At 44.6% G+C, this 26,454-nt stretch overlaps 1 long non-coding RNA gene across 1 annotated transcript; it reads left to right on the forward strand.

Annotated features, from left to right (window-relative positions):
- Positions 1-90: 90 nt before the first annotated feature.
- Positions 91-17,720, forward strand: LOC126524062 (uncharacterized). The gene is made up of 3 exons (XR_011893145.1): positions 91-1,060; positions 3,215-3,371; positions 17,523-17,720. It is a non-coding gene; the product is annotated as an uncharacterized lncRNA (long non-coding RNA).
- Positions 17,721-26,454: the final 8,734 nt, after the last annotated feature.

Below are 26,454 nucleotides of genomic sequence, written 5' to 3' on the forward strand. Positions count from 1 at the left end.
AGCTTTGACATATGAGATAAAAATGCCATAGAAGTATTTTTCGCAACTGGTTCACTAAATTTTCCCGACATTTCTGTTTCAGGTTGTGGACTGGGATTGATTATGATCTCCACATCCATCTACATTGTGTCGTACTTCGACAAGTACAGGAGTTTCGCCACAGGAATTCAGTACCTAGGAATTTCACTGTCCGGCATCATCGGTCCATCTGTCCTATCCAAAATAGCCGCCACGTATGGACTAGAAGGCACAATGCTTTTGGCTGGTGGCGTGACATTGAATCTTCTTCCGCTGACGCTCTTACTTAGAAATCCAAGACCCGTTGAGTTGCGTTGTTGGAGACGGTGGAAGAAAAATTGTGACATCAAAGCTACTGCGGCCAGTGCATGCGTGGAACACGTCGACGAAACACTTTTGCACGGTGCTGCTGATCCTCACATTGGTAGCATACAGCTTGAAGTCGAAGATAACAAGGAAGTAATGACGAGAATCACAACGACTGTAGCTGAAGATTCTCAATATGGGCAAGAAGTGCATTGCTCGCAGGTTTCGTATGCTCCAGAAGACCGCAAAGACAAATTTGGTGTGATATCGCAAGTGTTGCACGTCCTGCGTATGCCGACGTTCTATATAATATTAGTGCCCGTCATCGCTGCGGATATCACGCTTCCTATGCTTGCTTTCACGATTGTGGACTACGCCTTAGACAAAGGAGTGCCGCTGTACTTCGCCGCAACCCTCGTGAGCTGTCAGTGCGCAGGCGGCTTTTGTGGACGCCTGGTGATACCCCTATTATCAGACAGGTCGCCGCGCGGACGGTGTGTGATCGGCTCCTGCAGTTTCGTGTTAATCTCATTGTGTTTCCTACTGATGCCGCATGTCACCAACTTTGCTGCCGTAGGCGCAGTCGTTTTCATTGCTGGAGCCCAGCAAGGTTATCTGGCAACTATCAAAACAGTGCTTGTCGCAGACTACCTGGGCGTTCAGAAGGTGGCAGTGTGTTGGGGTATCATGGGCTTGCTGTCAATGCCCCTGACATTTTGCGAGCCCTATATTATAGGTGAGTCCTCAGCCTTTCATTATATTTTTAAGAAGTGGTGTGCACAGAAAAATTATACTTGAAATGGTCCCTCGGCGTGCTAATTGTTGTGAAGCTCACTGCAGAAATTAGTAAGGTGGTGTTACATATGGTTCTTCCACTATAACGCTTTATTAGATGCATGCAGGGATCTTAAGGGGTTTTTAGAGAGTGAAAGTCGTAGCTGTTTTACACGACTTGCCTGTGGAAATTCTGTAGAAAGCAATAAATACGCACAGAATGTCATCGACGCCGCCTTTTTAGCAAGTATTTTAATATTTGTGAAGATCCTAAAACGCATTCCGTGATACGATCACGCAAGCGTGAAAATTGGGCAATATAAGACTGAAATTATGCACACTGTTCGCATACATCTTTATCCGTGTATGAAGTCATGTCCTTGTGGCTCTAAAAAATTCCATCATTTCCATGTATCTAGTAGCGCACATCTAGCAAGAAATACGTGTAGATTTGTATTATAAGGTGTTCGGTCGTCCGCACATTTTACGTCATCCTCTTCTGCACTGATACAATGCGATGACGACAAATTTTACACGGTTTAGGGAAGAAATCACATTACAAAATTACCGTGTGGTGCGCGGACCGCAAGAAGACGCGCCATGGAGCGCTACTACCAAGTGATTTTGTTGCTGTAGTTAATCACCAAAATTCAGACGAATTCATAACAAGAAAAACCGAAAAGAAAGAAACGCTTGAGTACCAGATAGGTCGCTTTCCTTCATATATTGCACATGACCATCATTTGGTTGATAAATAAAATTAGAACGGTATCACTGATGTACATTTTTTTCGTTTTCTTGGTAAAGTATGCTTCTGACAGTTATCTGGCAAAGTCATTCCTGCTTTTTGCTACTTTTTTTATTTCTTAGCATACGAAATCTTCCTCACATGTGCTAATATTTAACTTTAGGCAAATAGGTCACTGCACAAACAAACGAAGGGCCACATATTAAAGATCGATAAATAATCCTGTTAAACTCCGTATACCATCACATGGTGAATCTTGCAAATGGGAGCAAAGCTAGGAAAGAGAAATGTTAAAATATAGACCAAAATCAGGAATATCATTGGCAGAGAATTCTAAAAAGGGTGCTTGATCAAGGAAACGTGAAAAATGGGCATTACGGATAATACTGTAGTTTTATTGGGGAAAGAAACGACGTCGATATACAATGCAATGTGAAGGAAGGCGTCCTATGTGGTTACTCCGCTTTGTTCTTGTTGCTTTCTTCTGGTTATCAATTCGTGAATATACAAGCGATGAACAAACAGCAATCGCAGCAGTTAGTAGTAGCGCACCGTCGTTCTTCGTATTCTTTGTAATGTCCAATTCGCGCACATGTTTCTTTGGGAAACTAACCAAGTAGCCCAACGCCGCGCCATTTTGGTATCACCTTAGTATTTAACATTCAACAATGAGACCATGAGTGCACTGCGTATGAATATTTAAACAAAATCATGGGGTTTTACGTTCCAACACAACTTTCTGATTATGAGGCATGCCGTAGTCGAGGACTCCGGAAATTTCGACCACCTGGGGTTTTTTAACGTGCACCTAAATCTAAGTACATCGGTGTTTTCACATTTCGCCCCCATCGAAATGGGGCCGCCGTGGCCGGGGAATATTGCTTTATTTTTAAGCGTTAAGTGTTAATATTTATTTCGTGTTCTCAGGAATTACATTCGAAGTCCTACATTTATGCAGAAGAGGTTCTTGAGTTAGGTGAATTGGCAATCCGAACATGAACCTGCAACAGCTCGCTTAGGACAAGGTAGTAGCGAAAATAAGACTGTTTTTTCTGTCTTTCTGATAACGCCCTCTCCTAAGTGTTTTAGTGCAAGATTAGTAGACTACGTGAAAAAATATGGAGAACATTATAATTTGCACTTGTTAACCGACAACGCGGAAGTTTGTTCTTTGAAAGACGCCCACAGCTTTACACTTATCTTTTGCTGCAGGATATATGACGGCAGCAGCGCAATCCCTGTGCTAGTATTTAATTGCTATGAATAGGATGTCGTGAGCAATTTGCTTGGCATGAATGGGCGCATTTAAAATTTTTTATTGATTTACCAGAGCTTACAAGCCACGTTTTCTCGTTACCTTCATTGCAGGTGCATTCCGGGACACGCAGGGCTCGTACGACAATCTGTACAGGCTGTGTGGGGGAGTGGATTTGGTGGCCGCGCTTCTGCTTTCTGTGCAGATATTTCGCGACTCAAGAAAACGAAGAAATAAGGAACCTCCTGAATAAAGCACTCACCACAAATGGTTCGTTAAATATATTACACAGTTAGCGTCCTTGCCTGCTTATAGAGCTCAAATACGTCTTCCCGGCAGTTGCTGAATGACACAACATTTGTCGCACTGTTTCTACAAATGAATTGCAAACAGTCTGATTATTTCTTAAGCATTATGTGGGAATGTTGCGAAATCATAAATGTCGCAATGGGAGAGTGAGAAGAATATATATCGTTTTAGATTGAAATCACATAGACTTCATTTAACGTATAGGTGTGCATATTTGAATTGATAGGCTCATAAAATAATTTTCACTCAATGGCCGAAAATGAATTCAGACGTCAAATATGCGCAAGGGTGAGTTTGTTGCAACCGAACCATGCGGGTGCATGACGTGGCAAGAGGATGTGCGCTTGTGCTCCAAAGCTAAGGTGTAGCACAATCGGGTCACATGTAAGAAGCACGCGGTAGAGTGCCCGGTGTGTGCGTGTGTGTATGTGGGGGCGGGGGGTTGGTCCACGTACTTTACAGCGGTCTTGACAAGCCAGTGACGTCGGTAGCTACTACAGTCTTCAGGAAGCAACCGACCCATAGTTTCTTTAGCAAGGTATCTGTATAGCGCAACAGAAGAAGGACATAAGAAGGAATGAAGACGAAAACAAGCGCTATCAACAATGACAATTTACTTCCGCAATCGTTCGCACTTATATACGGAAACAACCTAGTGCACAGCGATGTCAACCATGAGGATACACTTGACGGCTTGAAAACAATCTAAAACCGGGTACATGAGGAAAACAAAAGAAAACCTAAATGACATATTGTGAATGTGGTCAGCCTTCATCTCATGCTCAAATCATCTCTCTCGTGTACAATGAATTGACAGTTTGGTGTTGCATTGGTCAGCGACCAAGAGGATTTGCTCCGCTTCTGTTATTAATCTAACACACTCACGCTTATCTCTATCTATAATGGTGGTATCTTCTACATATGGGCGACATGGCCGGCATGGACACGTTTTGCAATAGAAAGCGTAGCACTTATGTAGCACTTACAACATCACAGCAAAATGCGACAGACCACCCCTACCGCACATCCGACAAACGGATCTCTGTGACGCTTATCACACGTCCTCAAGGCTTTGCACAAGGTACCTAGCTAATTTGGATCTGAAAAAAAAAACCCCGTACGTCAGCACAACTTCCTATTCTTTTTAAGGTAATGTAATAACCGGTGTATGTACGAAATTACGGAGTTTTCACCTGCTCACGGCTGGTAGCTCTGGAAATCTCAGGAGGGCAACTTTTCGAAGGTTTCTGTTTTAGGAACCTTTCCGCCACCGGCAACACATGCTTATCATAACCAGCCTCCTTAAGACGCGCAGACTGCTGCTCAAGACTCGTTTTAATTAGCTGTGGGCGTAATTTTTAAGGGTGTTTTTGAAACACATACTAGTTATGCCCTCTTCATCAGCTTCGAAAGGGCTGAATGAAATTGGAGGTCTGGTAGCTCGTGGGTTATAAGCCCAGCAAATTTTACTATAAGTAAAGATGAAATGAACGTCAAGAAACCGAAGCTCATTGTTGACAGGCACTTCAAAAGTCATTTCACTCCCTGCCTGACGCCTTTCTTTATTGTGATTTTATGTTTCTTTATGGAGGACTACGGTGGCTGTCGAGCCGCTATAGATATCTTTCAGTATCTTTACATATGGCTCGTCTACACCCTGATTCCGTAATGCCTCCATGACTGCTGAGGTTTCGACAGAATCAAACGCTTTCTCGTAATCAATGAAAGCTATATATAAGGGTTGGTTATATACGATCTCTCCAATGCTATTCACAGCATGTTTACAGGAGGTATTCAGAGACCTGGATTGGGAAGAATTGGGGATAAAAGTTAATGGAGAATACATTAGTAACTTGCGATTCGCTGATGATATTGCCTTGCTTAGTAACTCAGGGGACCAATTGCAATGCATGCTGACTGACCTGCAGAGGTAAAGCAGAAGAGTGGGTCTAAAAGAGGTCTCAAACACTAGTGAAACGTCAAGAAACCAAAGCTTATTGTCGACAGGCACTTCAAAAGTCATTTCAAAAGGTCCCAAACAGTCGCGAAAAATCGTAAACTCAAAAAACCGAAGCTTATTGCCGAGAGGCAATTCAAAAGTCATTTTAAGATGTCTGAAACACACGCGAAAAATTGTGAGGGCAATGGCATATTTTTTTTCTTGCAAGCACTAAGGCAATCTGGAAACACTTAAACATCGTTGACAAATCAAAAATCGCCCTGACAACCTCGGAGTCCTGTGAGGCGTACATCATCATCATCATCATCATAATAATCATCATCAGCCTGGTTACGCCCACTGCAGGGCAAAGCCTCTCCCATACTTCTCCAACAGCCCCGGTCATGTACTAATTGTGGCCATGTTGTACCTGCAAACTTCTCAATCTCATCCGCCCACCTAACTTTCTGCCGCCCCCTGCTACGCTTCCTTTCCCTTGGAATCCAGTCCGTAACCCTTAATGACCACCGGTTATCTTCCTTCCTCATTACATGTCCTGCCCATGGCCATTTCTTTTTCTTGATTTCAACTAAGATGTCAATAACTCGCGTTTGTTCCCTCACCCAATTTGCTCGTTTCTTATCCCTTAACGTTACACCCATCATTCTTATTTCCATAGCTCGTTGCGTCGTCCTCAATTTGAGTAGAACCCTTTTCGTAAGCCTCCAGGTTTCTGCCCCGTAGGTGAGTACTGGTAAGACACAGCTATTATACACTTTTCTCTTGAGGGATAATGGCAACCTGCTGTTCATGATCTGAGAATGCCTGCAAAACGCACCCCAGCCCATTCTTATTCTTCTGATTATTTCCGTCTCATGATCCGGATCGGCCGTCACTACCTGCCCTAAGTAGATGTATCCCATTACCACTTCCAGTGTCTCGCTACCAATTGCAAATTGCTGTTCTCTTCCGACACTGTTAAACATTACTTTAGTTTTCTGCAGAATAATTTATTCCGCACATTTTTCTATCACCTGAGTGATAGTGTGGATATGGTCTATTGTTGAGTAGCCTTTACTGAATCCTGCCTGGTCCTTTGCTTGACAGAAGTGTAAGGTTTTCCTGATTCTATTTGCGATTACCTTAGTAAATAGTTTGTAGGCAACTGACAGTAAGGTGATCGGTCTATAATTGTTCAAGTCTTTGGCGTCCCCTTTCTTAAGGATTAGGATAATGTTAGCGTTCTTCCATGATTCCGGTGCGCTCGAGGTCATGAGGCATTGCGTATACAGGGTGGCCAGTTTCTCTAGAACAATCTGCCCACCATCCTTCAACAAATCTGCGGTTACCTGATCCTCCCCAGCTGCCTTCCCCCTTTGCATATCTCCCAAGGCTTTCTTTACTCCTTCCGGGGTTACCTGTAGATTTCGAATTCCTGTAGACTATTTTCTCTTCTATTATCGTCGTGGGTGCCACTGGTATTGTATAAATCTCTATAGAACTCCTCAGCCACTTGAACTGTCTCATCCATATTAGTAATCGTATTGCCGGCTTTGCCTCTTAACGCATACATCTGATTTTTGCCAATTCCTAGTTTCTTCTTCACTGCTTTTAGGCTTCCTCCGTTCCATGGAGCATGTTCAAGTCAATTCATATTATACTACTTATGTCAGCTTCTTACGCTTGTTGATTAACTTCGAAAGTTCTGCCAGTTCCATTCTAGCTGTAGGGTTAGAGGCTTTCATACATTGGCGTTTCTTGATCAGATCTTTCGTCTCCTGCGATAGTTTACTGGCATCGTGCCTAACGGTGTTACCACCGACTTCCATTGCACACTCCTTAATGATGCCCACAAGATTGTCCTTGAATGCTTCAACACTAAGGTCCTCTTCCTGAGTTAAAACCGAATACCTGTTATGTAGCTTGATCTGGAATTCCTCTATTTTCCCTCTTACCGCTAACTCATTGATCCGCTTCTTATGTACCAGTTTCTTCCGTTCCCTCCTCAGGTCTAGGCTAATTCGAGTTTTTACCGTCCTATGGTCACTGCAGCGCACCTTGCGTACATACATGCGTCTATATAGACGTGCTGAGTAGAGTTGCTAAGAACGGGAGCTAGAAACGACCCTATACAAATGCCTTCCTTCTGCACATGCTGCCTATTGCTCCATTATACAAAAGTTAACGACAGGTAAAAGCGCAAAAATTCTAAAAGCCCTTCTACTGAAACACCTCCTTCCTGTAAAAAAACTTCAGACGCCATATTTGACAACGCAATCCTTGACACATTGAAGGATGTCATTGTGTGGGGTAGAATAATGCAATTCTTTGACATCAGCAGAGAAGGCCTCGAAGCCTTTTTCCGCAATATTATATACTGCGGCGAGGAAAGCATGCGTCGCCTTGAAGAAGACAAGTCCACTTGTCGCAACGTTGGCTCCTGCCTTCACCTCGTTCTCATTTTGCTCATCGTCTAACAAAATCAAGGAATTCGTGAGAACTTTTCACGAGAAACGGGCATCAATCTCGATAACGTTCAGCTTTGAAAGCAAGTTCATGGCATCTTGCTTCTGCCAGGTGCCCCTTTCGGAAATTGTAACCCCAAAAGAAACGTTTTCCTTGTGCGTCTTAGCACTAAAAATACATCAAGAAATTTTTTCATGCTACATATCGTTGTGCATGTTGTTGTTTGGGTGTATAAGTACGACGGATCCCGGAAGTAACTTTTCGTTATTGATAGAGCTTGTCTTCGTCTTCGTTTCTTCTTGTGTCCTTGTTTCGTTGCTCTATCCAGATACCTTTTAATAATGACCGACCAACTAGCCCAGTCGCCACCCTCGTCTATAGCCAGGTCCGTCAAGCTCTGGATCAGCTTAGCTACCAGTAGCAGGCGAGCAAGGGAGCCATCCAAGACTCGCTAAATGTTAGGGACTCCCCTGGACACATGTATTTCGTAGGCTACCTGGAAGGGGGATCTATAAGGTGGCTCCTGGAGAAGCATTGTGTTTCTCTGATGCAGGGAGCATCATTGCGCAGGCTCAGAGCGTCTAGCTGGGATAGCCCCTGATCTGGCACGCCGAGATCATTGTCTCTGCCTTCACCCTTGCCCGCAGCAACGGTGTCCCAGCCACCATACACTAGCAACTGTCACATAAGTTCCAACCATGCAACACCGCTCCGAACAAGTCCATGTGAACTCGGCACTACATCTAACGTGAAAGCGTCAGAGTGCTCGGAGACCCTTCGGCAAAGCTATTGTGAAGGCAATTGACGAGGATCGTGAAAACTCGTTCGACGTCCAAGTGCCTCGCTGAGTGCCTTTGTTAATCCCGTTGCACACAAAACGTTGGGGAACATGGTAAACACGCGTAACTTTCTCGCAACCTTTGACCAAAATAAAATACTATATTCGTTGAAATAACCAACACTCACGAATAAGATACTATATTGAAAAGCCTAGTCATGCCACCAAAAAGCTGCTTCTGCTATTGCTGATTTTTAATGACAACGGCTTTGAAATGGGGCGGTAACAAATAGTCACTTATTCGTCGTGAACCAATGAGGTTTTTCAACCCCTACTGCAGCGTAGGTTTTCGCCTAACTTTGTACTATCTTCTTTTTCATTCATACCTCTATCTGATAATGAGGACGGTGATAATATATCGACATCCCTTTTGAAACGGGACGGTAACCTTTAGCCACCTAGCCTGCTTCAGCTACGTAGGTATGCTATACATGGTTTTCATTCTAACATTTTAAGCATAAAGCGATTTCAGCTCTCGTTGTCGGCGCCCTTCCAGTGACCTTCAGCCAAATGCAAGAGGCGTTATCCGGGCAGGTTGCAAGAACGAAACGAGATCACCCGGGCAATCAGTCATAAGTTGAGGAAATGCGGTCTCTGGCACCCAACCGTTTGTACGGGATCACATTACATGCGCTTGTTGCTGCCCAAACAAGTTACAAAGAGATTGCTTCCGAGTTATTCCTAATGTTTGCTCACAATATCACTGAAGCTGTAACTTCTAGTACGCTGAAGTTACATGACAATGAAGTACGCCACGCACTTCATTGTCATGTTCTGGCGCTGAGACAGGCTTCACTGTGCTGTTTTGAAGGCCAGTGGTGCATGCTTTACATGGCGCGAATTTCCGTCGCCCCGTGATATGGCGTCATGCTGCGTGGGGCCTTCTTCTAGCTGGCCAGTGTGCTCAGTCTCCCTGGCGTCTTTCGCTGCCTTCTTCGCCACTTTTTTTTCCTTCTAGCTGGACAGCGTTCCTATGGACCACTGCTCAACATGGTGTGGGGCGGTGTGATGGCGTGTGCTGTTGCCAACACGCCCTCCCCCCTTTTTTGGATTGTGGCTAGTATATTCTCCAACCAATCTGCTTTACCGGTTACCGCTTTATGCTTACATCTAATCTCAATTACGGGACAGCGATCAATTGTTTTGTATACATCTCTTTAACCTTCTTTCTCTTCCTCAAAACTTCTCTAACTGCCTTGTACCGCTACCTATGCCTATAACGGATCCGGTTGTATGAATATCTTACCTGCATGCTTTTTACCAATATTTTAAATGTATCTTGCTTATCTCAAGTGCTGTCTGGTTGATGTTTCCGTCCGCTTTAATTCCAAACGCTTCTGGGAGGGGAGCGTTGCCTACAGGTCTCACCCGGTCAGTTCCTTTGCATTCCATAGGATGTGCTGAGCGGTCTCCGGATTTTTGCTGCAGCCTAGACATGCATCATCTAGTTGCGAATATTTCGTCCATTGCGTTTTTGTCCTTAGGAAAACAGCTCCAGCTAGAACTGCAAGACACTTCACTACGTGTTATCGTACAGATGTCCTTTCTTTCTTCTAATTCTTATAAATCCCCATGGTCTTTTTTCTTTCCATTCTTTACATCCAATTCACTGTCTCTACTTCCCTCACTCTGTTCCTGACGTCTCCTGGTTGTCTATGTGTACTTTTAATCACCCTGTACTATGTTGACAACTTAGTTGACCTGTTCCTCCATCATTTGTTCGCGCTTTTCAGGTGCAGATCATTGTGAACTTTAGCTACCCATTTATTTTGATCCATGTTCCTGAGTCTTTCTTCAAAACTAACTTTGCTCTGCGCTTCTCTCACTTCAAACGAGGCCCAACCCATCTCAGCTTGCACGGCGTCATTAGCTGTTTATCGGTGGGCTCCCTAAGCCAGCCGGCGTACGGATCCTTGCTTAACTTCTAGTCGCGACAAGATATCCGATTTAAAGCACAGAATGGCCTTCGCCAACGTTAGCGCTGGCCCCATTACTCCTTTCCAGAGTACACGCACCAGCTGATATATACTGTGCCCCCAAAATGCTTTACATTTCAACATTGCTCGATTCCGCTTCCAATTTATTTTTGGATTACCTCAGTGGATGCTTGAGTAAGCCCGACACGATTTCGCGTTACTCAACTCCCGAAGAACGCGACAAGGTCATCAAGAAGGTCGGGAAAATGTTGCTGATGGAACTGGGTAACTTGCAAGCAGAGGTCACCATCTGCATTGGAAGCCCGTATATGATGATCGTCAGTATGGACGCAAGAGACGGGTTGATCAATGTTGCGGTTGGGAACCTCGCCCACACTGAAGTTAACGATTCGGGACTCGCCAAAAGACTCTGGCTCAATTTCTACTGTGGTGCCGTGGGAGGACTGGCAAGGCTAAAGGCGGTACCCTTGTGCAGTGTTGCTCCAGCTAACGCTGTGAATGTGCTCCGTGTAGCGCGCTGGCCTGTGACTTCAATATAATAGCTGAAGTCCCTGTCTTCTTCATTCTCAGATTGCCTGGATGGATGTATCAGTGTTTCCTTAGTTTATGTGTGCACCTAGGTGTAGGTTAACTAGGGTATAGCTAGAACAGCAGGTTAAACGAAACTCACTCAGACTCACTCAAACTTAGTATCACCAAAATTCCGCTCATGGGGGCTTACGCAGACTCTGGCTGACTGAAATTGACCCCGGCTGAGCATACCCAAACGGGCTCAGACGTACTCATAATCACTAAAATTCTACTCAAATGTGGTCACTCGCACTCAAACTCACCAAAGTTGTACTCACCTGGGCGCACTCGGACTCACTTAAATGTACTCAAGTGGGGTTACTCGGACTCTCCAGAATCGGAGTCAGGCAGGACCACTTGCAGGCTCTCACGCACTTAGGCTTTCCAGTGAAAAAAACACATTACACAATAAAACACCTCCATATGCTTCTGTTATATAGCACACGATGACCAATTACAAACACTGAGCAATTAAGAAAAACAATGTACACGATGGTTAAACAGAGAAGCAAGTTTCTTATTTCTAGTCCATGACAATGTTTAATCAAAAACAAAGAAGCATGGTGTACGATCTTGGGAGCGCTGACAATCATTCGCGGAAACTATAATAAAGTAAAGTAAATAAGTAAATTTTTACAAACTAAAAATTTTGATTTGTTTGCTTGTGCGTGCGTGCGTACGGCGCGTGCGCAGTAGTTCCTTCACCGCTCAAGATAAGAATCGGTCCTTTATGTCTTACAATGTGTGATGTGAAGGCCTGCCTCGTAAAAAAGAAAACCCCGCGGCTGAAATTGCGCAGAAATAAAGTTTATGCTTTGGGTAATGGCACTTTTCAGCTACGATTCACGATAGCATCGCAGAAAGTCCAGCTCGCCGGTTTTTATATTTAAGTGGTTCGACTTCGAGCTGGCACTGAGAATTTCATCAGACCCTGTAGCTCCGCGCAATCAACACTGGTTTCGTCAATGATGCGATGTTTCCCAAGTGCAGATGCGCAGTTCCACCAGTGACACCGCTCTGAAATCCATACTTGCTGCCCCCAGAGGCTCCTGATTCAGCAGGTGTTTAGTGTGTTGCGACATGATGGATCCGAGCACATGGGGGAGGACCCTCCCGCGTTTAACCGTCCATGGCTTAGCCGAATCAAGGAGAAAGGGAATCCTCAGGCTGAACCAATCATGAGGCTTTGAAATTTTGAAGCCCCTCAGCAGAAGCAACACACCACTTGGGCCTCCGCTTCACGTAGACGACACCTTCAGACTGACACATCCAGTCGAAATCCGTGGCTGGCTTTCCCAATACTTTCTGCGGGCTTCGCCTTGCTCTCCCTTCCAATCTTTCCTGCACACATCCTTCACAAGATTAACCTGCGGAGCTTAATTTTGTTTAATATTGTCGCCTTGGCTATATTAAATTTGCTTATAGTAGTAACCTACAGCTGACGTCTACAGGGCTTGCTCTTGCAGGCCTTCCAGCATCCCTTGGTTTGGCTCCAGGGTGGGTAGCGGGCGTTACGGCCGAGAATATAGTATGCTCTTATGGCTAGTGCTTTTCTACACTCCCACATCGCGCCCAGAAAAGCCCCCTCAGCGAGAAGGTATTTAAATTTTTCTACCCCCATGTAAAGCTTTAACCGGTGCCATGCATTACATCCTGAATTACCAGGGTAGGTAGCGAGAAAAATCTCACCTTTGCTCGTTGATACATGCGAGAATGATAATTTAGGCCCAAGTTGTAAGCATACGAAGGTAGGTAGTGTTTACCTTCTCTTGAAAATGCACAAGAAGCCGTAAAAAGGTACAGAACCTCTTGGGGGGATATTTAAATTATCATAATTGCGCACCGGACTATGAACACCATCAGCGAAGTAAGTGTTTGCATTTTTTTTTCTATCTTGATGCTAATATTTCGCCCCTACACTAATGTCCCACACGGCCGCTGTAGGCATTGTAAATAAATAAATACACAAATAAATAAATTGTACTGAAGGCACTGGGTAGTGGGCATAGTGCTTGGGAAAGAGAAGACGACGAGAATCGCTTGCTTCCCCGTTTCGCCATAGTACCGACCTGTTTAAGCCTACCGCCGCAAACCTAGAACACGTGCTGCTAGGCAAACACCCCCGTTGTAAAATAAACAAATATACTCTGGTGATTAGACAAACACAAAAAAATTAGGGAGCTACCCCTTTGTCACCAAAATGCTCCAACATATTGTAAAGAAAACGACCGCAATTTTCATGCCCGCATTCAAAAGCCCCGGTTTAGCTCGAAAGGCGAAGCATTGATTGCGATATCAAATTAGTGGACAGCTATACGAAGTAAGAATAGTAGTTTTACCGGCCGCACAAACTTGTAAACATAGCATACTAAGCAAATTAACATGTACGGTGTCATGCGTGGATAAGAAAACATGAACACGTCTTACCGATGAGCGCGGGAACTCGCTATCAAAATGCTCGACTAAGGAATCGCGGCAGAAGCACGAGCGAACTGACCTTCGGTCTACCTCTCGCATCAACGCCAACTAAGCCGCGAAAACACAGCGCACGCTGAACACACTGTCCCCGTCACAGATGGCTAACACAATACAGCTGCGCAGCCGGGCGCACTCGGTCGCCCAGGCCGCCCGGAGTAGAAAACGCCCGACCCCCCCTTTCCTACCCTCTCCCCGGAACATTCCGCGCATCGGAACATGGCGCACCTCCGCGCTTTCCTCCCTTGCGTGCCCAAGATTGAGCCGCGATCGCCGGCTCACGCTCGCACACTTCAATCGTACAACAGCGTACGACGCGCGGCGACGATGTTATCGCCCTTGAACTTATATACAGACTCTCACGGCGAGCGCAGAAATACAGCTGGAGTGTCGATATAACTGCTATCGCAACAAGACGTAAAGAAAGGACAGTGGCTAGCAATGTACATTTCTTGATCCTAACAGGCACTCATATATGACGCGGCGAGACTAGCTTAGCGTCAGAAACGTGTAGCTCCGACGAGATATTGAAGGCGAAGGCTGCGGAGGTGCAGTTCGCCATTAAGGGGCCCAAATACACAGCTTCACTGGTCATCATTCTTCACATAGAGCAAGGAAACTTAGTTTTTTTTTCTAAGCGAGATCAGAATGCCTTGGAAAGTATAGGTATAAAGCGAGGCACACCAACGAAGAAGCATGTACTTGCTGCGGTAAAAACTATAGGAATGCAATATCTACCCGGCTTTCGGTTTAGTCTCCGCTAGCCTCCCTGAATCACTTGATTTGAGGGATAGCACGGGGAAGCTAAAGATGTGCGCAACAGAAATTAGTAAAGGGCGGTCAGTGGCTGGGTGGCAGAAAACTAGGGCGAACACAGACAACGAAGGCCCAGAAACACGAAGTTATCGATAAAAGCTGAGAAAGCTTGAGTATAGTTTTTTTTTTTTCTGTAAAAGAAAGGTAGGTAAGGCATTCGGGATAATTTCAAAAAGAGCTTAGTGGCGCGACCAACCGTCACGTTTCAAAGGGGGTGCTCATACCATTGATCCATCCATACATGCATTGCTATGCATGTTTTGGTGCGAAAACGACGGTTCCGCTCGTGCGTATTTGAACATAGCTTGTTGGATGCCCATTTTGCCTATTCACCTTTTCGGCTCTGCCGCGACGCGCTTTTATCCGCAACCGAGATGCCCGCAATGCATGGTCTTTTATAATTCGTTAACGGGGTCCAAAAATGATCATTCGGCCCATGTGAGCTCAACTCATGTCTCAACGGTTCATCCAAAATTGACATCGAGGCAGCGATCATCATCAGCCATTTTACTTTGTGATGGTGGTTTACCAGCGAAGCTGTTAGCACACGACACAAAGGTGTAACACAATTTGGACATAGGCGCGGACTCATTTACCGCGATTTTTATGTACATTCACCTGGACGACGGGACCGCACACTCGAAGTGCCGGAAGAAACTTGACACGCGTGACGTTCAAATTTGACCACCACCACGGCAGAGAGGAAGGAAAGGAGATACGCAAGCGTTTGGAACGCCGACAAAAAGGGGGCGGTGCTAACGTGGACATGCCTTACGCGGGTCAAAGTGTACTCCCTGTTATTATCAGCTCAATGTCTGATTCGGGTTGGACTTGCATCCAAGATGCTAAACTTGTTTTTTTCAAGTTGGCGATGTGCTTGAAGCTTCCTCCATCTCCGCCACGGTTGTGGCCAGTATTGCACGTTCTTCGGGACAGGCCCATGGTTTTTTTGTCAGCTTAGCTGTAGCACCAACAAGGCGCAATGAATGAATCTGAGCACATGCAGGGCCTGCCTGTCCAGCCATTTGACCCAGACAAGCTACCAATTGTCGCTGCGCCGATAAAACAAGCACGCAAGAAACTGATGGTTACATATCTATGTAGAACCATCAACCTTCTCCCCGAGCATGAGAATTAGATGTCGAAGGCTGTATCGACTGCCACGCGTTCCGCTTTTCCTACTTCAGTTCCACACGATACGGCGCCCCATGGATACAGCAAAAAGTTTCAACAAACCTCAGGTACAGATAGTGAAGGAGAATTAGCGCATATAATGTGCAACGTTGCAAAAAGGTGTGGAGGGTTGATTATCGCCTTAAACGAATAACCAAGCATACAGGCAGCAACATCCGCATGCAAAGTTGCATATCTGTCGTTCTTGGTTCTGCACGGGTGCAGATGGAAAGAGAAACCGCAAATGGAGGCTTGCGGAGCAGTTGAAACATTAGGACAGCAAACAACGTGTATATATATATATATACATATATATATATATATATATATATATATATATATATATATATATATATATATATATATATATATATATATGTGTGCGTGTGTGTGTGTGTGTGTGTGTGTGTCTGTGTATATATATATGTATTTCATGAATATATTTTTTTCATATATACGTTCACGAAAGAAGCAAAGCGAATGTTATGGCATAAGTTCTTACTGACGTTTCGGCCAGAGGATCAGCCTTCGTCTGATCCCGGTCCTCGTCTGAGTCCTTCGTGCGAGACAAGGCCAGTTCATCAGCAGCACCGTCAGCAAAAGCATATTCCATAACGTTCGTCCTCTTTCTTTTTTTGAATGTTATACCTTCGGACCTTGCGCGAAACCCTCGGTCTCGTACGTATATCTATAGGTTGTAACGAAGAAGAGAGGCGCTAGTGGGTTCAGTGCTATTGGATGAAAAAACTAGTGGGTCAATCGCTTTTGCTCTCGTGCTTTACGGCCGCTATCCCTCCAGCACCATTGTTACTGTTCTCCCGTACCGGCCGGACCCTGCTGAATGCGCACCTGTTTCTGCGATTGCTCAGCACGCCGAGAAATGCCGACAACTGGCCCGTTCTTTGACGTCCGCTCAACAGTGCCGCCACAAAGAGCGTCATGACCTCAATCCTCCCCTTCACCCCTTCCCCGTTGACTCACTCGTGTGGCTTTGGGCCTCTCTCTCTCCCGCCTGTTGCTGCTCCTGGCCTTTCGTCCAAGCTCCTCCGGAAGTACCAAGGGCCCTACCGCGTGGTTGCACAAACATCACCAGGGAACTACGTGGTCGAACCCGTATCGCCATCTCCCGATCTGCGTCGTCGGGGGCGAGAGACTGTGCACATTGACCTGCTGAAGCAGTATTACGATCCGTCCACCTCTTTCTAGGTCGCCAGGATGGCTACTCTTCAATTCCGGGGGTGATTGTCACGAAGAAGATCGGCAGGCTGAAAAGCCCCGTTGCCATCGCGTGGCTCGTACCCAGTTCGTTCGCTGGGTGCGCCCTACCTGCTGTTGCCGCGTTGGTCGCTGCTTCTCTACGACCCAAATAAACCCCCTTTACAATATATATATATATTAAGTTCGTTCGCTGGGTGCGCCCTGCCGGCTGTTGCCGCGTTGGTCGCTGCTTCTCTACGACCCAAATAAACCCCGTTTACAATGTATATATATATATATATATGTAGCGAAATACAATGTGTCATGGACATTTTACACTCCTCTGTCTCATGTATTCTAGGCGTTTATGAAGGGCTACAATCATATTTGGTGTAAGGATCTGATATACGTGCCCCTGGCACGCACACTTTTTCCTAAGCTCTGTACAAATGCCGTGGCCGTCAGTACGCGGTTCCCAAAGTCGAAGCTCGTATTGAAATTTCAGTTCAGTACTGTTCCCAGCATTTTACTCATCGCTTAAGGGTTTTCGTGTTCTACTTAAGTCAGAATATTTTTGTTGTCATTATTATATTTTCATTGAAATGAAACGAACTTTCACAGCGGTGTATGCAGAAAGAATGGATATTGTAAGGGATCTAATTTGGTATGGAATGGATCTAAGGATATTTCAATTCTTTCAGAATGCTAAGCAGAAGCCTTTCTTTAGGCAATCGGAAAGTGAATCCGGGGAGGAGCACCAAAGTCGAGCGGATCAATCCAAAGCAACACTGCCTGCCCCTCAGAGCAGCTTGTTTGATAAACTCATCTAAAGACTGACTCAGCGTCATTGTTCTTCCAGCCTGTCTTCAAATAAAGTTATTCGCATTTGAGTCCCCGGAGTACTGATTTAAAATGACTTCTTACAAATAACGCGTGTCCTTGGCAGGGGTAGCACAAGAAATAGAGGAAATAACAGCGATGTGGACAGCAAAGAGAATGACAAGGCTTGTACACTTTACCGCAAACCTGCACAGTATCTCACTGTGTGTGTGCTTGTTTGTGTGTGTGTGTGTGTGTTTTGTTTTGTGGAATGGCACATTCAAGCAAAGCACAACTTTGTCATGCATCCTCTGACAAGTACTCACTCATTTAATGTGGTAACCACTACAGAATAAGCCAACTTCAACTACCGCTCTTCCAATTCTCAAACGGGAATAAAACTTGACCATGTATATCCTGGCCAATGTGCTGTGAGAAATAAGTCTAAAGAAGAACCAAGGGCTCACTCTGCTTCTAGGCATACTTATTCTACAAACTGGAGTGCCCGTACTTTTTTATACATGCTTTTACATTGATTGACGCCTAAAACATGTTTACCAGACATTTAAGGCTTTCTACGCCTTCTCCTGACATTGCACTATGCCTGCCTGTAAAAGCAAGGCACAAGTAAAGCTTCTAGAAGGTTGCGTTTAATGAGCGGAAGCTCAAAATGTCTGTTTCAAACAATCCTCAATTTCTCAACACCCAATATTGTCGCATTGGCAATTTCCGAAGCCCATCGTTGGAGTCAGTGAAGTAATGTTAGTGTGATAATAATAATGTTACGCTACCTTGCTCATCACAAGCCATCCCGTACAAAAAAAATTATTGAGAAGACATTGAATTATTATTGGTCAATGTTGAGTTTTTCATTGAGGAATTGTGGAAATTTTGTTGGAGAATTGTTGGGCTGACTGTTGAGTGGCCTTGAATATTGACCACTGAAATTTAATTGAAACACCATTGGGTGTCTCAATGTTGAATAATTGTTGAGTTACCATTGAAATTCCACTGCGCTTAAACGGCTCGTTGTGTTCATTTCGTTGAATGGTTGTTGGGGTACCATTGATGCTGCATTGAATTGACGTTGTGGTAGTTCTGTTGACCTGTTGTTGAGTTATTGTTGTCACAGCCCTGAAAAGTACATTGTGCCCCAGTTGAGATGGCATTGAAATTTCAGATGTCTCCATTTAAATATGATTGACATTTCGTTGGGCTAGTGGATTCTTATTCATATATTGAAATTGCTTTGCTATTCACACTTGCATGCCCCGGTGCCTGCTCATAACTTTCACAAACACAAACAAAAGCAAAGGAGAGACTGATCAATTTGAAGTACCTTTATTTACACTAAAGATGCGTGCCCATGAAACATTATTACAGTACATAAGGCACCACTACATTGAACCTGGAGACATAGGCTAGTACCTACAGCCCTCTAAACAGTGTAAATACATCTGAAAAAACCTATACATATGAATTCAATCAAAACGATCATTGTGGTCTTCACTTGAGAATTAAGTTTGTGAGTAGAAGGCAAAGCAACTCAAAAGGCAGGGCTTAAGCATACCCTTTTAACGAACTTTGAACACATGAACACTTGAAGCTGCTTGCGTGTGAATACACACAAGACATCTGAATACGTTACATTAAAATGTTTCACACACTAATCCATCACAGGAACAGTTACGGCTGAATGTGAGAAGGCAAAATAACAGACTTGAAACAAATGACTTCACGTAAATATATACAAGCTTTAGCACACGTCTTTTTGTCTTCGAGATGTATATATCTTCAGGTTGTCCAATTATTCTATAAAATAATATCACTCAGCTTAGCTATTAATTGATGAGACATCATTTAGAAAGTTGTCGGGCATGGTGAACATCTGAATGATCTTTCTGACGAGCCAGGTTTGCAAGAACAGTACACCATTTGTATACGTTAGATTGAGGTACAGAAGAGTTTGTTGGTGGTATTTCCTCAATTTAGTGACCTCATTTTCAGTTAATTTTTCTTGACTTGCACAAAGCTAATTAGGGCATTTTTTGGGCCTTTTTCATTATACACAGCAACTAAGTGGTACCTCAGTCAATAAAGAGATAAGGCAAGGCTAAAACCTTGAACGATAAGAGAAAAAACTAATTATTTAGCCCAGAAAATTGGTAGTAACACACGGCTAACACAATTCCAAAGTGCCAAATAGATGGTCACCTGCCCTTGCAGTATCAAGTACCCCAGAAATAGTCATAAAGGATTGGAAAGGTTTCAGTGACTGCACAGCCAGATTGGTGAGATAGTGAAAAACGCAAATGCGTATACGGAAAACCAATGACCTCATTTGCGCAGGTAAAATGTTATTAAAATGCTACCAGAATTTTATTGCATAAAATACATAAAAGTTGCATAAAAATTGGGACAATGCAGTAACAAAGACGAAGGGAGATACAGCACCCGTGTTGAAAAAAAAATTACAAGTGATATACATGCATATTTAAGCTCACGACAAATTTTCCTCCAATATATACAAGAAGAACACATGCACTGACTGCATAAAAGAAGGTTCCTGCTCCTAGAGAACGCAGCACAGTATAAAGCAGCGTCATGAGAACCGAAAACTAGACCTTGGTATGTTTAAAAGTACGAATACTTGCATACCTACAGGCATGTGACATGTCATGCCTTGAATGCATGAAATTCATAAATCTTACACAAATCAAGTTACCATAAATCTTATTGGTTTCCTCAGAGGACTCCTTGAAGTTGAACTAGAAAAATGTACATCAGTTTTGAAAAAACAGAGGAGATAAGACCCTATAGCGTTCTTCCTGAAATAAACAGCGCAAATATTTCATGTATCAATTCTATGGACACTTCACCGATTCGGTGTGCATTTCTGTTTGACAACCACCCTAACAGAGACGAGAAGGATGAACTAAGGTAGGAACACACATGAACGCTGACTCAACTAGACGTTTATTCGTGAAGACAAAGATTTTATACACATTGGCGAACTTCACAAAGAAACAGCCATGGATGTGCAGCAGAAACGGCCCGGCACAACAAAAAAGGACCGCAAGACATGTCCTGTAGAACAAACATGTGCGTCAAAAAAAAAAACAAAACATGAAAACTGAAAGGTTTGTCCTGTAATTGATATTAACGAGAAATACTGCAGCAACTCTTTCCCACTAAGGGTCAAAGAAATCTTGCTTATGAATTTTTCTTCGTGATCAATAAATAATTAATCCATAAGTCCTCTTGTGTTCTGGTCTTTGTGATGAAACAACCGTTCTTTCTGCTCTATACCTCAACACCAGAGGAGCTCCAGAAGCAATATTTATTGATCACAAACGAAACAAATGCATAACCAAGTTATCTGTTGTCCTTAGTGGGGAAGACTTGCAGTTCTCAAGAGTATTTCTCGTTGGGTAGTATCACTCATCTGACAAATATTTCGTTCTTTCCAAAGATTTGTTAGATAGTTCTCGTTTCTCACGCACGTTTATTCTACGACATGGCTCTTTCATATTTTTCTTTTCTTGTCGCTCGTGGCTGTTTCTACCACGCATGCACGGCTCTTTACCTTTGTCAAGTTGACCAGCGTCTTTAATACCTCTTTTTTCAAAAATAAACTTGCGCTCGTGTGTGCTCCTACCTATTTCGTCGTCCGTCGTCCGCCTCTGTTCGCGCTGCTGTTTCCAGTACGCACATATCACTTGGTTAGGCTGGTAAACATTCTCGCAAGCAAAAGGAAATACCTCCCAAGCCAGAGCAAATCGAAAGTAAGCCTTCACAGCGTCCATGCGGCAGGTAGTACACCCCACAGCAGCACAAAAAATAGTTAAAAATCCCACTTGATGTAGAGTGGCAACAGAGATGCGAGCTTGCTAGTGAATCAGCCACATATCAACGGGTGTCTCTTGCACGACGCCAAGCTGCTCTTGACGTAGAACACTTTAGCATGTGGGTATTTGCTGCTTGCGTAACCTGCGAGAAGGGAATGCGGACAGAAAATGAGATTGCGCGGATTCAGAATCTGCCACACACTGCACAAACTACGCACAAAATAGAAGTACACACTATACTGGCAAGTAAAAATTTGCGACTCTTTACGAGTGCTGTCTAGAAAAGGAAGAAATGGGTTGCTACGGTAAATGTTAGCTAAGACACGCACAGCGATGTTTCACGGCGGGGAGAAATATTCCCGGCTGTCGCAGAACCAAAAACCACGCGACAGTGCATAGCCGATACCAAGCAGATATCGAATCTTTGGGTAGAAGTCCAGCAGAAGGAATGACCTAAAGATAGCCGAGAGCGATGCGAGCGTGAGCGTGCCTGTACGAGTGAGAAGATGCACCGCTTCTTTGAAGCTAGCCGCTCCGGCGTGTCACCGATCATCCCACGGGATTTGTGTGCAGAACGTCGTGTATACGCCCTTGCGCGTTTTACGCGGTAGCGTCTGCGCAGTGAGCTAGCTTCATGCACGCGTCATTCTTCACCGCGCAAACGGTGCTCGAGGCGGCAACGCGCCGAGTGGCGCTCCTTTCGCTTCTGCAAGCAACGCACATTCGGATCGGTCCAGCTCAAAGAGGCAGCAGAGAACGGTGGCATGTTTCGGTTATCGCCAATTAAAATTGTACAGTACGCCTTCAACGGAAACGCGCCGCGCTAGATAAAGATGCTTACTGCGGACGTTTCGGCGGTGATAGGCGATAAGGCGAGCCCGTCGGCGTCTGTGTTCTTTGGCGACGTCGTCACCACACCTCTGTTCATTTGCGCTGTGTATCCGTGTACAGTCACCGCGCGGCAGCTGCGACTTATCGGTTGGCCGTTCTCCGCAAATTCCAAAGAGGCGAAATATATCTTGCGGTGCGCCCCATCATTAGGCGCAACCTAAATCTAGGCGCGCTTAACCGCTACGGCACAAAAGGTGATCACACTAACCGTATGGTATACGATGAGCCACTACGGATTAAAAAAAAATAATTATGATGTCCTACGTGCGAAACCAACGATCTGATTATGAGGCAGGTCGTAGTTGGGGACTCCGTATTAATTTTGACTTCCTGGAAATTTTTACGTGCCTACAATGCACAATGCACGAGCGTTTTTGCATTCCGCTCCTTTGGAATGCGGCCGCTGCAGGGATCATATCACGACCACGAGCCCCAAATTGCCACGGCGGCCGCCTTAGTTACGAAATGCGTAAGCGTGACGTGCAACACCGCCTTCCGGTACGAGTGTGGTACAAAAGTAGCACAGCTGCACACCTGCTGCACAATTATTTGTGGCGGTTCTCCTAAGCTCGTAGTGTCTGCCTAGATACCTTGAAAGGCAGCGCGCCTCTCACGTGTCGGAATGCGATAACAAGCGCTTAGACGACCCACGCGAGCCCCTATGAAAGATGACGTGACCATTGTACAAAATTATCACTGCTCAGAGAAGCTGATCTTTATGTTCCAATTGTGTTCTCTCATACAAATTAAGGAAAGGTCATTAGACAGGAACAAATGAAGCAATGCAATTTTACACACGTGGGGCGCCGCTGCCTCTTCGCCTACTATATTTCAACCGAAGTGACGGCGGCAGCGAGCGTTAGTATCGCGCGCATTAGCTCCGGGGCATACGGTTTGCTTCGAGAAAGTGAACGGTGTGCTTAACATCTCACGCTTGTCAATGTCAAAATAGAAAAAAGGCTACGCGCGCAAGAAAACGAGATTACTTACCTATCTGCAGAAGTTCGGCTGCGACTGTTTCGCGGTGCCTTCTCTCCAACAGGCATCATGACCTCTGCCGCGCAGCTCATCAAAACAGCCAGGCTCGCACATCAATCGAAGACAGGTAGCTGGGTCAGCCAACGACTTCAACGGATAAACGTCCCACTTATCGTCGTTAAAGCATTTCAATAAAATGTGCGTCATGATGTCCGAAAAGAAAAAATATTTTCATCAAAAAGCACGATGCGTGATTCACTACACAACGGCAACCAACTAACTGAGTCCGAAAGCCGTTCACAGCTTCACTATCGTATGGAGTTATAAAAACCTTTCAAACACAACGTAACCACAGAGAAAAACCACTAAATAATTAGTAATAATTTTTCATCCACTAACCTTCATGAAGTTTTAAGAACAACCTAATTTGTAGCGTAAACAACAAATACTACGACCAATATATGCGACTACGAAACTAGCGGTAACGATGTGTACTGTTGCAAAAGTGTGCTCAAAACGAAGCTGCAACGGTTGCAACCGTATAGTAACTCTATGGTTGCAACCGCGTGCACACACACACACACACACACACACGCGCGCGCACACACACACACACACACCCGAACGCCACCTTGACGTTTGTATTGCCACCTAGAAATAAAAATTACTACTAATTTTATTGTTTTTGCAAAAGTAACGCTGCTAGAATAGTTTATAGCACCTTTGCAGATGACGAGGTGACAAGTAAGGTATGATAAGAGTCCGTGACCTGTATCTCTTTCATTCCCCTTTGCTGTTCTTCTATTTAACTGAACATACGGGACCTGTCCTGCAGGCATGGGAGACGGGAGGACGACAGTTCGGCGAGGCTCAAATAAATCGCATGCTTCTTGCAAGGCGAGAGTCGGGAGCAGCCGCAGATACAGCAATTATCTGCGATACTGTTGCGGCTGTTTCTGAATCAGAAGCTCTTTGAAGTCAATGGTTATAGCGGCTGCGCGCTGCGATCTCAAAGCGTGTTCGTTGTTTGATCTAGTACCACGGCCGTTGGATAAAAAAAGCTATATTTACTTTCAGGACAGAGGGTGCGACGCAGGAAATTCGAAGATCTTTCGCGTGCATGTTTGCAGCGTGTGCGCCGCTTGCATCCTACGGTTCCCACAGAGCATCGGATGCTCGAAGGTAGCGTCGTCGCGTGTCGGCGTCCGTCTTATCGCCGGCCGCGCTGCCGCCGTGTCAACTTTTGGGGAACTCCACATGCGCGTAGTCACCGCGTTTGCGAGTGAACTTCGCATTTTTCTCCTCCCCGAAACGTGCTCATTCTGGATCGTACCAATTGCTATGTCATCTAGTGTATGTTAAAACGACGATGGCATTTGTACACCGGCGAAGAAATAAATCGTTATGAACTTGGGCGGTCATGAAGCTTGTCTAACGCTGCAGTTTTTACAGAGCGAAAACGGCTACGAATGTGGGGCGGTCCCGGAGATAGGCGCTTGAAAGCGCCAGCTGTAGCGACTGCACGAGGAAGTGGCACGCTGCGCACGCGCCAAGCATTTCAGAACTTACTGGCTTTCGAACAATAGGAGCATGCGCGTTCGTGGCCTAATGGTTAGAGCACCGGGCTCGACGGCCGACGTTCAATGCCACCCCATCAGTCACACATTATTTTCTTTTTATGTAAACGAGGCGAAAGAAGAACCTACCTGCCGCAAAGTGACAGGAATGAAGTTGGAACGCTTCGCATCAAATTTTTGGAATGTCTTCATACGCGAGTCCTAATTATTGTATACTGGACTCAACTGCTACACAACAGCAACAAAAAAAACAACTACAAAAATCAACACAAATTACCCAATAAATTGTTTATTGAGAACACTGAACGGTAATATTGTTGTGCAAGTGTTGAGCGAACTCAATTGCTTTTGAAAATTTGTTGAAGTCCGTTGTTTCAACAATTCCCTAACAATACATCAATGGTTAATCAACAGTCCTTTTTGTACGGGATCGCAGCAAACGTCGACGAGGGCACTGTTGCAGTTTTTAAGGGCAACAGAATTGGACAAGCGGCTGTAGCCTGAACAGATGTTTATATTGCTGCAAGTGTTACTGTGCTGTGCGGTGACAGTACGCGGTGACAGTGACCGATTGTGATTGTGTGTCTATGCTCGTTTCTTTCTTTATCTCTACTTCGTTATCACTTTAGCTCCCCCTCCCCTCTTTCCCCTGCGTAGGGTAGCAAACCGGATGTTCCCCGCTTGTTAACCTCCCTGCCTTTCCCCTTTCCTCTGTCTCTCTCTCTCTTTCTTTCTCTACCTTGTGCATAAACAAGGTAGCGTATTTATACTAAGCACCTTGATTACTAGTCAGTGTGGAAACTTTTTGGTGCATTTAGTGTCCTTGCTTTGCATAAATGCTGATTTTCCATGTTTGTTTAATGAAAACAGAAGGAATGTAAAATAACAGAATTTAAAAAAAGAAAACAGACGAATGAGGACATGCCGACGACCAATTTCAGGCAAATTTTAGCTTAAAGACAAGTTTGTTATCCAAAATATTTTCTTTTGCTTTGCCTTTACATAGCGTGTACCTTTATACAAAATTTCTTTTATCAAAACAGAGTAATAATGTGAAATCACGTACAAATTAAAAACAGACAACCGACGAATATAGGAAATCTCAGGCAGACCAGTTTCCAGAAAATTACTTTTTTTCAGCAATAATATTATTACGGTATAGCGGAAACGCCGTAGGCTGGCTTCACATCGCCTATGTAAGCGTTTCCTTTGTCGTGCTTGGGTGCTCCATCTTCTGCCTTCTCGGCACATTCACTAGGATTGTGTTAATGGGTGAACAAACTTTCTCTTCACAAGAAAGCGTCATCTCTCTGTCGATCTCCTAGATCAATTGGCGTTTCACATTTCTGTCTTTGAACAATGAGGCACGTTAAAGCCCGCCAAGGGATAATGTAGCTCTCTTCTCGCGTAAATTAGTCTTCCTCCAGCGCTACAGGTACATAACATCACAGCTTCGGATCCTAATTCTCCTCCACTGATAAAAAATTCTGCGTAGAAAACAAAAACAAATATTCGTGCTT

The sequence above is a fragment of the Dermacentor andersoni genome, chromosome 3 (genome assembly GCF_023375885.2).
Source record: "Dermacentor andersoni chromosome 3, qqDerAnde1_hic_scaffold, whole genome shotgun sequence".
Taxonomy (NCBI): Eukaryota; Metazoa; Arthropoda; class Arachnida; order Ixodida; family Ixodidae; genus Dermacentor; species Dermacentor andersoni.